General features: G+C 43.1%; 1 protein-coding gene across 1 annotated transcript in view; it reads left to right on the top strand.

The window, feature by feature from the left end:
- LOC126212985 (putative ankyrin-containing lipoprotein Lxx09580) overlaps positions 1 to 13,605 on the top strand; it is a 90,387-nt gene that overhangs the window by 25,371 nt on the left and 51,411 nt on the right. The gene's annotated exons all lie outside the window — the stretch shown is intronic.

The raw sequence follows: 13,605 nt of genomic DNA, 5'->3' as shown, positions 1-13,605 counted from the left end.
CGGACAACTCGACATAGGATATCACTCGGAACAAGTCCCACCCATTCAGCCCCCTCCACACCTATCCATAGTGTAAGCCCTCCCCTAATCGCCCGCGAGTTCCGCAAACTGGAAGCTACATCAAAATTGTTATCGTCATAGTCCAACACGTTACACTGTAATGAAATTCAGTAATGATAAGAAATTTAACTTTTTCTGGATAGTAATACACTCCTGGAAATTGAAATAAGAACACCGTGAATTCATTGTCCCAGGAAGGGGAAACTTTTTTGACACATTCCTGGGGTCAGATACATCACATGATCACACTGACAGAACCACAGGCACATAGACACAGGCAACAGAGCATGCACAATGTCGGCACTAGTACAGTGTATATCCACCTTTCGCAGCAATGCAGGCTGCTATTCTCCCATGGAGACGATCGTAGAGATGCTGGATGTAGTCCTGTGGAACGGCTTGCCATGCCATTTCCAACTGGCGCCTCAGTTGGACCAGCGTTCGTGCTGGACGTGCAGACCGCGTGAGACGACGCTTCATCCAGTCCCAAACATGCTCAATGGGGGACAGATCCGGAGATCTTGCTGGCCAGGGTAGTTGACTTACACCTTCTAGAGCACGTTGGGTGGCACGGGATACCTGCGGACGTACATTGTCCTGTTGGAACAGCAAGTTCCCTTGCCGGTCTAGGAATGGTAGAACGATGGGTTCGATGACGGTTTGGATGTACCGTGCACTATTCAGTGTCCCCTCGACGATCACCAGTGGTGTACGGCCAGTGTAGGAGATCGCTCCCCACACCATGATGCCGGGTGTTGGCCCTGTGTGCCTCGGTCGTATGCAGTCCTGATTGTGGCGCTCACCTGCACGGCGCCAAACACGCATACGACCATCATTGGCACCAAGGCAGAAGCGACTCTCATCGCTGAAGACGACACGTCTCCATTCGTCCCTCCATTCACGCCTGTCGCGACACCACTGGAGGCGGGCTGCACGATGTTGGGGCGTGAGCGGAAGACGGCCTAACGGTGTGCGGGACCGTAGCCCAGCTTCATGGACACGGTTGCGAAGGGTCCTTGCCGATACCCCAGGAGCAACAGTGTCCCTAATTTGCTGGGAAGTGGCGGTGCGGTCCCCTACGGCACTGCGTAGGATCCTACGGTCTTGGCGTGCATCCGTGCGTCGCTGCGGTCCGGTCCCAGGTCGACGGGCACGTGCACCTTCCGCCGACCACTGGCGACAACATCGATGTACTGTGGAGACCTCACGCCCCACGTGTTGAGCAATTCGGCGGTACGTCCACCCGGCCTCCCGCATGCCCACTATACGCCCTCGCTCAAAGTCCGTCAACTGCACATACGGTTCACGTCCACGCTGTCGCGGCATGCTACCAGTGTTAAAGACTGCGATGGAGCTCCGTATGCCACGGCAAACTGGCTGACACTGACGGCGGCGGTGCACAAATGCTGCGCAGCTAGCGCCATTCGACGGCCAACACCGCGGTTCCTGGTGTGTCCGCTGTGCCGTGCATGTGATCATTGCTTGTACAGCCCTCTCTCAGTGTCCGGAGCAAGTATGGTGGGTCTGACACACCGGTGTCAATGTGTTCTTTTTTCCATTTCCAGGAGTGTATAATATGAATGTGCATTATTAAAGAAATAAAAATATTTACAGAGAAATGAACGCATCGCCAGCAATAGAAAACTTAAAATAACGTGATGTTATTTAAGGGCAATAAACAGCAAAGGACCTGGAAGAGCAGTTGAACGGAATGGACAGTGTCTTGAAAGGAGGGTATAAGATGAACATCAACGAGGATAATGGAATGTAGCCGAATTAAGTTGGGTGATGCTGAGGGAATTAGATTAGGAAATGAGACACTTAAAGTAGTAAAGGAGTTTTGCTATTTGGGGAGCAAAATAACTGATGATGGTCGAAGTAGAGAGGATATAAAATGTAGACTGGCAATGACAAGGAAAGCGTTTCTGAAGAAGAGGAATTTGTTATCACCGAGTATAGATTTAAGTGTCAGGAAGTCGTTTCTGAAAGTATTTGTATGGAGTGTAGCCACGTATGGAAGTGAAACATGGATGATAAATAGTTTGGACAAGAAGAGAATAGAAGCTTTGGAAATGTGGTGCTACAGAAGAATACTGAAGATTAGATGGGTAGATCACATAACTAATGAGGAGGTAATGAATAGAATTTGGGAGAAGAGGAGTTTGTGGCAGAACTTGACAAGAAGAAGTGACCGGTTCGTAGGACATATTTTGTGGCATGAGGGGATCACAAATTTAGCATCGGAGGGCAGTGTGGAGGGTAAAAATCGTAGAGGGAGACCAAGAGAATACACTAAGCAGATTCAGAGGGATGTAGGCTGCAGTAGGTACTGGGAGATGAAGAAGCTTGCACAGGATAGAGTAGCATGGAGAGCTGCATCAAACCAGTCTCAGGACTGAAGACCACAACAACAACAACAAGGACAAATTTACATTAACTAATTCACTTATTATAATACGTTTATTTGAGAGAAACAGGAGAGCAAACATACAATGCGAAAACAATGGTGTTGAATCTGTCATATCAGCAGTAAAGCCACGGTTGCAGTCGAATATCTCTGTTCTCTAAAATCAACGTTATATAGAAATAAGTCAAAGTCGTTTTGTTTATGTAGGCCCTCATAGTAGCTCACGAAAATTAAAGAATATAAGAATGCCATGAAGTTGTAATGCTTAATGAAAGCAGTAAGATATTTGCTCATATGAGATACTTCGTTAGTATTTGCATGGGTAATGGGTGAATTTTTACTTGTAAATTCTTCCAATGCCATGCCTGCGCATTATAAACGAGTTTATAAGGAATTGTGGCTGTTTGTGTGTGATTAGTGACCTATATTCTGTTTCAAACGTCTCAGGAAAATAATCTGTCGTTATTCTTCGTCCTGTCTGTTTTGCCGGCCGGAGTGGCCGAGCGGTTCTAGGCGCTACAGTCTGGAATGGCGCGAACGCTACGGTCGCAGGTTCGAATCCTGCCTCGGGCATGGATATGTGTGGTGTCCTTAGGTTAGTTAGGTTTATGTAGTTCTAAGTTCTAGGGGACTGATGACCACAGAAGTTAAGTCCCATAGCGCTCAGAGCCATTTGAACCTGTATGTTTTAATCAAAAGATTTATTAATTTCGTAAATGTCATTCAAACCATTTTTTAAAAATAATAATGATGGTGTGTATGTTTGTCACAGACCAGTTATGGAGGAAATAAATGCTGCAGTGTTTCACGGCTGTGAAACGTCCTTCATGCGGTGCTAGTTCTTCTTCCACCCCTAAAACTCTTCAGCAAAACTATTCAGTAAACAACACGCAAAAACAGCTTGGATCGATCTAGCAAGAACAAAGTAATTTTGATGCTCTTTGGAAGTATAGTGAACATTGGTGCTTGTTTCACATGTACTGCCTGAGTTGTGAAACTTTAGTGTCAAGTATACTGTGGTTCCTCTTTCTCCAAGCAAATTGTTCTTTGAGGGTAGGTTTTTCCTGTTTTAGCTTTGGGTGATTTTTCTCACATAGAAGTATGTTTCTTCGTAGGCTATTCATCTGAATACTGAGTTCTCGTATTTAAAGAATTCGCTGCTAAATTGTTTTCTCTTATGTTTGCTGTGGAAGTACCTGGCACAGCTGAAGCCATTTGTGCACGTTTTTTGTAACGTGTCCTTTAACTATCTGGCAAAATTTAAGACCTATAGGGTAAACGTTTGTTCGCAGTTACAATCGAATGGTAGCGAACACTGGCGAATTGTCTGCCAGTGTACATTCGGTTGCGTTCGCTTCCATTCGCTCTTGCGTAAAGGGGGCTTCAGAGGCGTGTCTGTTTGCACGGGTTCGTTAGACTGCTGAACTAGAGCAGCTGCATGTGTACGACTGAATGTTGTATATTTGGAGTTTTACAGTCCCATGCCGGGAGATGGGCTAGTCCTCCATCACTTAGGTGAGAGGCAGCTACGCAGCAAGCACCAACTTTTGAAACCAGCCCGGGGAAGTTTGGAAATGCTGAGACGTCTTAGGTGTTACTGTGACAGTCTGCGTGGTAGAAGAGCGGCCGAAAACCTCGTCTGACACAAAAAAGTCTGAACTGCTTGAACTACTCTGCAGTTCGACATTTTTACAGGGCGAGTAAAGATACACACTCGCTTCCCGCGCCCGGGTTCCCGGGTTCGATTCCCGGCGGGGTCAGGGATTTTCTCTGCCTCGTGGTGACTGGGTGTTGTGTGCTGTCCTTAGGTTAGTTAGGTTTAAGTAGTTCTAAGTTCTGGGGGACTGATGACCATAGATGTTAAGTCCCATAGTGCTCACAAGGGAACCTCCCCATCGCACCCCCCTCAGATTTAGTTATAAGTTGGCACAGTGGATAGGCCTTGAGAAACTGAACACAGATCAATCGAGAAAACAGGAAGAAGTTGTGTGGAACTATGAAAAAAATTTGTAAAATATACAAACTGAGTAGTCCATGCGCAAGATAGGCAACATCTAGGAGAATATGATATCAGGAGCGCCGTGGTCCCGTGGTTAACGTGAGTAGCTGCGAATCGAGAGGTCCTTGGTTCAAGTCTTCCCTTGACTGAAAATTTTACTTTCTTTATCTTCGCAAAGTTATGATTTGTCCGTTCGTTCATTGACGTCTCTGTTCACCGTAATAAGTTTAGTGTCTGTCTTTTGCGACCGCACCGCAAAACCGTGCGATTAGTAGACGAAAGGACGTGCCTCTCCAATGGGAACCGAAAACATTTGATCGCAAGGTCATAGGTCAACCTATTCCTCCACAGGAAAACACGTCTGATATGTTCTATACGACACTGGTGACGGCATGTGCATCACATGACAGGAATATGTTGTCGACCCACCTAACTTGTACACTTAGCGAATGGGTAAAAAGATTCTTCTACCTTTCCCGATTTAGGTTTTCTTGTGGATGTGATAATCACTCCCAAAAAAGTAATGAAAACATAAGAGTTTGTCACATAAACTGAAAATAAAAAATTAAACTTTTCACTCAAGGGAAGACTTGAACCCAGGACCTCTCATTACGTAACTGCTCTTGCTAACCACGGGACCACGGTGCTACTTGACTCCCATTGTCCTTGATGTTGCCTATGTTGCACATTGACTACTCAGTTTGTATATTTTACTAATTTTTTTCATAGTTCCACAGAACTTCTTCCTGTTGTCTTGATTGATCTGTGTTCAGTTTTTCAAGGCCTATCCACTGTGCCAACGTATAACTAAATCTGAGGGAGGTGCGATGGGGAGGTTCCCTTGTCAGAGCCATTTGAACAAAATATACACAGGATGATTGCATGAGCACTATGGGACTTAACATCTGAGGTAATCAGTTCCCTTGAACTTAGAACTACTTAAACGAAACTAACCTGAGGACATCACACGCATCCATGTCCGAGGCAGGATTCGAACCTGCGACCGTAGCGGTTGCGCGGTTCCAGACTGAAGCGCCTAGAACCGCTCGGCCACACCGGCCGGCGATGGTGAGTCCCTTTGGGACAGAAGCAGTGAATGAAATGACATCTCACCTATTGGTCACCACATTGCCGTATCAGATCTAGTCCTTATTTCGTGTGCGTGTTTTCTAAACAATCAAGGGAACAAGGACTAATTTCTAGCCTACGAGTTTTAATTGCGTTGTGAGTATGAGACCTGTACGCGAAGGACGACGAAAAGGAGCGGCGACATCTAAATATTTTTGGTTAATTTTGAGGGGGGATGTAACGGAAAATGTAAACATTTATTTAACAAATCACTACAGCCATATTTATTAATGTACAAATCCGAAATTTTGCACGTGTAAAGCAAATGAGCTGTGTTTTAATGGAAAAATGTAATAAAATATGTATGATTAATATTTTACCAGAAATCTGAATTTTTAATTTTTCTATTGTCTTTTTTATAAAAAGCCATAACTCAAATTCTGATCATGCAATTAACGTGAAAAGGTTATTGCAGTGTCCTGAGAAGGTTATAAGACCACTGAATTACAGTTATTAATTTATGGTACAAATTATATCATTAACAGAGCTTTTAATTTTGCACATCCAAAATTAATTTTTTTCAACATACATCATCTAAAAATCGGAATGTAATTGCAGGATTTCGTGTTTTTTAAAACCATGAAGACAGCAACACGTTGCAAACAGTTCCTGAAAATTTCATAGCATTAGCGCGTATACTTTTTGAGAAAATGCTTCTAATTACGTACAAAATGTAAAACAAATAAAATGAGGTTCACAGATTTTCTTCTCATACTTCTACAGTTAATAAGCTTAGCTCAGTTTTAAAATCCCCCATGCCGATACTCCTCATCCTCCAGGTTTATCTTCTCTCCTCCTAGAATCTGCCTGGCCTGTATTTGCAGGTAAGACACTGATCTGTTAGCTTTCTTGACCCTGCTCTCGTCGATGGTGTAAAATGCTTTTGTTGTAAACACACCGGAATCTATACCAACTCTATTCAGCATTTCAATTCTGCCATTATTTCCGTTATTGTAACGTAAAACTGGATCATAGACACCTATTATGAGTACTTCAAGTCCACAGAATGTCCTTTTTGAGTATCTAATCCAGATTAAATTGTTGAGGGTTTCATTTGCATTTTCTGTCTTTACGTGAAGACACTTCCTCAATGAATCAGGGTTTGCAAGATACCTGAATTTGGGCTTCATAACAGGTTCTGGTAATGAGTGTTTATGTGAATACGTCTCATTCCTGTTGTTGAACTTACACCAATCGTCTTTCGGACACAGATTGTGCATTGGTGTTTGGTCACTGGATAATTTGTGGAAAAAAATTGCCCACATAGCACGCCTCATTTCCACTAATAGCTCTCCCATAAAATAGCTGAAGAGAGAGTAAGCCTGCCTTTTCATCCTAGTGTTTTTCCATCCTCAAGTACTTCACCTTTCTTCTCTTTCAGCAAGCGACAAAACCTACCACCAAGCCTCTTTTGGATGTGGCCAACATATTCCAACTTTTATGTTGCTGTATTGTACGGATTTTTATCTGTTACTGTTTTGAACAAAGAAGCTTTCCCATCACCAAGGTATTTAGTATGTATAAGACCATACTGTTCCTCAGATCTGGAGAACATTTTCGCAACTGCAGCAGCCTCCATGCCCCCACTTGAGCCACTATAATATTTGGAGCATGCTACTGCATGCTTTTCTTGCCACAGTTTCTCACTGTCTTCATTGTTGTACATTTTCGTTGTTGGACACTGGTGACAGTATTTAGACATAATTTTTACATCTAAAACTTTACCTGAGTCAGCCCCAATTAGCTCCACACTGACAAAAATTCCACTGAACCTAGCTGTTTCCCAAATCAGTTTAACAATTTAAAGGTATTTCTAAAGCTGCTATCACGATAAAATTCACACATAACATAGATTAAACTGTGTAGATCAAGCAAATAATATTGTTGAAAAATAGATTTTTTTTGGACCAAAATTCATTACAAAATCAACAAAGTGCCACACTTCAGTGAATACTTGTGGTGACAAGATATTGGGATATCTTCATTGTGCACAACCTGTAATTCTGATGTCATTTCATTCAGTGCTTCCGTCCCAAACGGACTCATCATAGCCGGCCGCAGTGGCCGAGCGATTCTAGGCGCTTCAGTCTGGAACCGCGCGACCGCTACGGTCGCAGGTTCGAATCCTGCCTCGGGTATGGATGTGTCTGATGTCCTTAGGTGAGTTAGGTTTAAAGGGGTAGGACGTCAAACGGGCCGACTTGGAGCAGGGGAGACACCACAGGACATTTTAATTTCCACTGTCTATACTTTTGTAAGAAAATTCATAAAACTTTGTCAGCATGACCAGGAAGGATTCAGGATTCACACTCGTAGCAGCGGAAGTTCAAAAACATAACAAAATAATTTATTTTACATGTGAAATTTCATCATTTTTTCACTTACTATTGGCTGCATTTGTTGCTACAGGTACACTTTTCTTCATAAGTAAGAGAGACTGCATGATGAATTTTGCACAGCATACAAAACATACTTACAGGTGTCTGAAACTCTAGAATCTATTTAATTTATGAAAAAATGAATGAGCTGTTACGTTTTAAACTTTATGTTTAGAAAAAAATCAAATTTTGTAGTTAATTATCTCCATTTTTACCACAGTTTTTAATAGATTTGGAAAATTCTAGAGTTTCATACACCTGTGAGTACGGTTTGTATGCTGTGCAAAATTCATCACAGAATCTCTCTTACTTGTGAAGAAAAATGTACCTATAGCAACAAATGCAGCCAACAGTAAGTGAAAAAATGATGGAATTTCATATCTAAAAAAAAATTATTTTGTTATGTTTTTGCACTTCCACTGCTACGAGTGTGAATCCTGAATCCTTCCTGGTCATGCTGACAAAGATTTATGAATTTATTTGTAAAAGTATAGACAGTAGAAAATAAAATGTCCTGTGCGCCTCTCCTCCTCCATGTCGGCCCGTTTGACGTCCTACCCCCCTTAAGTAGTTCTAAGTTCTAGGAGACTGATGACCTCAGATGTTAAGTCCCGTAGTGCTCAGAGCCATTTGAACCATTTGACTCATCATCAAATTTTATGCAACGAAATGTCTCGCCACACAGTAAGATTTCATAATCCTCCTTTTTTGACACTGGTGTCTGCTGGCTTGTTTATAAAACGTGCTGGTTTTATCACTGTTCGGTTTTTGAGATATACACAAGGCTTTAAGACGGCCAAAAAAGAAAAAAAAATCTGCCGCAACAATAAGCGACTAGTCTACAAAATTCAGATTTTCAGGATTGCTTTTTTTTTCTCTCTGAACACTACAGTTATTCAATAAGGTCCTCCATGCCAGTCATCGTCCCGGTTCGTAACATTCGAAACAGTGGTTAAGTGCACGCGCGAAGTCAGTACGGCCTGAATTGAAAATGAGAGATGACAGCTGCTCAGAATTGTTCAACTTTTTTTGAGTCATCTAACACAAGAGAAAACTAATAGTCTGTTAGTATTTGTAATCAGATTTTATCGTGGCAGATAACGATTCATATGTTTGTTCAAAAATGGTTCAAATGGCTCTGAGCACTATGGGACTTAACATCTGAGGTCATCAGTCCCCTAGAACTTAGAACTACTTAAACCTAACTAACCTAAGGACATGGCACACACCCATGCCCGAGGCAGGATTCGAACCTGCGACCGTAGCAGTTGCGCGGTTCCGGACTGAAGCGCCTAGAACCGATCAGCCACCACGGCCGGCATTAATACCTGATGTATGCAGCAAACGTTCAAAAAAGGTTCAAATGGCTCTGAGCACTATGGGAATTAAGTTCTGAGGTCACCAGTCCCCTAGAACTTAGAAATACTTAAACCCCTGCGCGGGATTAGCCGAGCGGTCTAGGGCGCTACAGTCATGGACTGTGCGACTGGTCCCGGCGGAGGTTCGAGTCCTCCCTCGGGCATGGGTGTGTGTGTTTGTCCTTAGGATAATTTAGGTTAAGTAGTGTGCAAACTTAGGGACTGATGACCTTAGCAGTTAAGTCCCATAAGATTTCACACAGATTTGAAATTTGACACTACTTAAACCTAACTGACCTAAGTACATCACACACATCCATGCCCGAGGCAACAGCAAACGTATTGGCGAAGTGTACGTGTAGTTTCCAGAATGAGATTTTCACTCTGCAGCGGAGTGTGCGCTGATATGAAACTTCCTGGCAGATTTATGTGCCAGACCGAGACTCGAACTCGGGACCTTTGCCTATCGCGGGCAAGTGCTCTACCAACTGAGCTACCCAAGCACGACTCACGCCCCGTCCTCACACCTTTACTTCTGCCAGTATCTCGTCTCCTACCTTCATAACTTTGCAGAAGCTCTCCTGCGAACCTTGAAAGAAAGGATATTGTACGTGTAATAATTTGCTGCTTGTAATTGCCATGTTATGACCGACAAGACAGCGAAACGTTGCAGACTTTCCTCCTGAAAAAGAGATGCTGTCTCGTCCTGGCCTGAGGTTCGGGAATGACCCAACGGTTCGACTTCATCAAGGTGACATTTTGCTGACAAAATACGAATTCTCTGCATAAATTATGCTGTAGCGTACTGGGAGGCAATGAAAAAGACAGCGTGATGCGTGACGTGGCACCTTACCCCAGGCGAGGAATTCGGTCAAGTTAACTGGTAGGTTGGCGCCTGCTGGGTCCCAAACCGCCGCTGAAAAGCGAGCTCTGCGTGGAGCAGAGCACGGAACTGGGTAGGACTGTTTAAGCCGTCGGCACACGGTCCGTGCATCCGAACGTTGAGCGTTGAGCGTGCCGAATTTCTGACGTCGGGAGTCTTTCCGAACTGCACGTTCTGGCGTGTCAGATATTCTGAGCGTGCGTCTGAGCGTTGACCAATCAGATGGCACAACGTCACCTTCGTCACACGCACGCCGTCTCCCTTGGGTAGCATTCATATCACGCTAGGTGAGAACCCTACGTCATAGTGACGTAACACTACGTCATCGTGACGCAATTAACCTAAATCGACTACATGAGTGCGTATATCGATCTTTGCGGTTGTACCGATAACGTCAAAGCTAAATGTAAATACATGCGTACAAACGAAGTGACAGGAGTTATCTGTTACGCTCATCCCAGTTGAATTAATTATTAAGCTGTAGTCCCAACAATTTGGGATGGTATTATGTGTTTCAGGAACATAATGAATGTCTGAACGAAGGAACCATAACGAAAGTAAAAAAAAAAAACCTTTGGTCAATTTTTTTAAATCCGATGAATCGTGCATAAATCGTGAAATAATTATTAAGCTGCAATCCAAAGAATGTGGGATTTATTGTGTGTTTCATGAACATAACGAATATCTGAATGAAGGAATCATAACCATAACGAAAATGTCTAGGCATCTTTTAGTCCGATTAATCGTGCATAAATCATGTGGATAAAAACGTGAAATAGGGAGAAATTAAAGTGTTTCGTATTTTTATAAAAGCCAATGAATTGTACGTAATTCATGTGGGCAGAAACTTTAAACCGAGAAACTGAAGTTCGAAGTAATTCCGAATGTTGCTGGAAATATTAAACCATCTAGTTCCATTTAATCTTGCCTTTATGTTGTAAATCAACTAAGAGCAATGAACAGTACAGATTCAAGACGCACACAAGAGTCGATGTATACAGAATGCACACAACAGTCGATAGGACAACTCGTGAAACTCGATGACGCGTGCCTACGTCACGCTGACGTAGGGCTCTCCTCACCTAGCGTGAAATGAATGCTATTCCGTCTCCCTTCAGTACAGAGTTGTGTGGCGCCATATTGGCATTAATTTCAAGCTTATACGTAGATATGCCGTTTCTCAGCACCAGGAAATTGAGAATCACTGGAAAACCCGTTGTTAACTGTGTGATTCGTTCCAATAAAATAACGAGAAACATCATATTCGTGGCAAAGGAACTATTGTGACTTGCGTATTATGAGAGTAGGCTATTTGAAGCCAGCGACACACTGAAGATCCACCCAAAATGCATTGTTCTTGATACAATTTGTTATAATTAAATTTCAATTAGTAACATATCTACGATTAAGGTTTCCAGCAAGGGTAACATACTACTATTTGTTGCTCAGGGTCTGATATTGGTTTAGCGTGGTGGGCAGCGTCACTGTCTCTGGGGGGGGGGGGGGTTGGCGTTTTTATTAGTTTCTGATACTTTATTATTAGTTTAATATAAGTATATACTATAATATTTGATGTTATGTATATATAAGTTCACCTCTTTTTGAGGGGTGACTTTGTTCCATTGGCTTAATTTAACGTAATCCACATGTTGCAAAGATTCTGCTACTGGGCAGGAGCACTGATCAAGTAACACTGGCCTTGGGGTGTTACTAAAATGTGGGAATGATGAAATAATGTTTATCTTATGCGCAGAAGTGTTCCAAATTTGTACCACCGCACTGTTTGTAATGGAACTTTTATAAGCCCGTGTCCTTATTGATTGGACATGGCACTTTCATTTTCGTGCACGATGGAAGAAATGTGTGTTTTAATAGAGCTAACGTGGGAATTTTACGCGCGCCCTTTTAGTGAACAGTGTGATTTACGAACTCGAAACATCCCTCAACTGACGCTGGAGTGCGTTGCGATCGCGTATACCACGTTGGGGCCCACGTACCGTGTGCACGAGTCGCATCGTTCCTGAGCGTTCAGCAGCACGTTGAACTTGGCACGCTCAACGTTAACGTTCGACAGCATGGTCCGTCTGCCGACGGCTTTAGCAAACACGATGGAAATGTCCGAGTACGGATGTGAGTACGTTTCACTGAAGCACCCGTGCATTACTTCACAAGTCCTCGTCTGTAACTGACGGACTCTTCATTCTCTAAGTCTGCTACGCGCCTCATATCAGCCGAGGATAGTTTAGTTCTTTTATCTTGGCGGCTCGCGCATGCCCGCGCGGACGCGGGAGATTGCTGCGTTGCCAGTTGTACGCGCCAAGGGAAGCAGCGCCATAGTACAGTATAGTTCGCAATCTTACGTTTAGGGGGGGAGCGCGCAGTTTATGGAGTAAAGCCACCACGGCCGCATTAACCCTTTCGCTGCTTCAGAGACGTGCTCCAAGCATTCCGCGCTGTGCGCGATTTTGTCATCACTGCACTGCTCGCCTGTGCACACACATGGTGTTCCGACTGCTCTGACACACTTATCATTCGATTCCACAAAAACAATTTTCTCAAAAAATTTGATTTTTACACATCTTCTTGACTGATACCTTCCCCCCATAAATGACTTAATTTTGTTTCGATGTTCAACGCAGTTGTGGTGCAGCATTAAATGTACTAAACCATTGCACGAAATTTTGAAGAGTTTGTAGAGGTAAAAGTCCACAGAGTATACTTTCCGTATGGTCGATTTTACTTGCCACTAGAAATTTCAAAAAATTACATTCAAAAGAATAAAATTCATGAAGTAAGACACTTCGATATTGATTTTAAATAAAGAAAATATTAAGCACCGAACAAGATTTGAGAACTCGGAGCCTTCTGCGTAGCAGCCAAACACCTTACCCATTCCACTAACGCAGCTCGTACTTTAGTAGTATTCCTGGAGTACTTTAAAGAGTCACGCTAAATACTGACAAACACTGTTGGTATGACTATGAATTACTCACGTTTCGTCGAAGTACAATAGGAAATAAACAATTACCGCTGTTCTTTATTGCGAAAAATCGGTTAGTGAGAATGAATTTCCTTGCTATCGCCTGAAGCTTATTGCTTGTTTGGTTTAATTAATTAATAGAATATGAAGCAGTTGATATAAAGAATGTTTTTTCCAAACTTTCTTTTATAGGAAGTCTGCTATCAAGATATTGCTTTTGTTCAGTCACTTTATTTATGACTGAACGTTTCTAAAACTGAAGCCACTCGTCCGTGCTCTGCACTGCAGTCGAGCTCTGGCAACGTCGTTCTCTGTTCATTGGCTGACCGTGTTTTGTGACGTCAGATGCGCAGAACGAACCTAAACTCGGCCGCCGTCGTAAATGACGCGGACTTTACTCAACTATGCTAAT

This window comes from Schistocerca nitens, chromosome 11 (genome assembly GCF_023898315.1).
Source record: "Schistocerca nitens isolate TAMUIC-IGC-003100 chromosome 11, iqSchNite1.1, whole genome shotgun sequence".
Lineage (NCBI taxonomy): Eukaryota > Metazoa > Arthropoda > Insecta > Orthoptera > Acrididae > Schistocerca > Schistocerca nitens.
The sequence above is the reverse complement of the archived record's forward strand: the minus strand, read 5'-3'. Positions and strand labels throughout refer to the sequence as shown.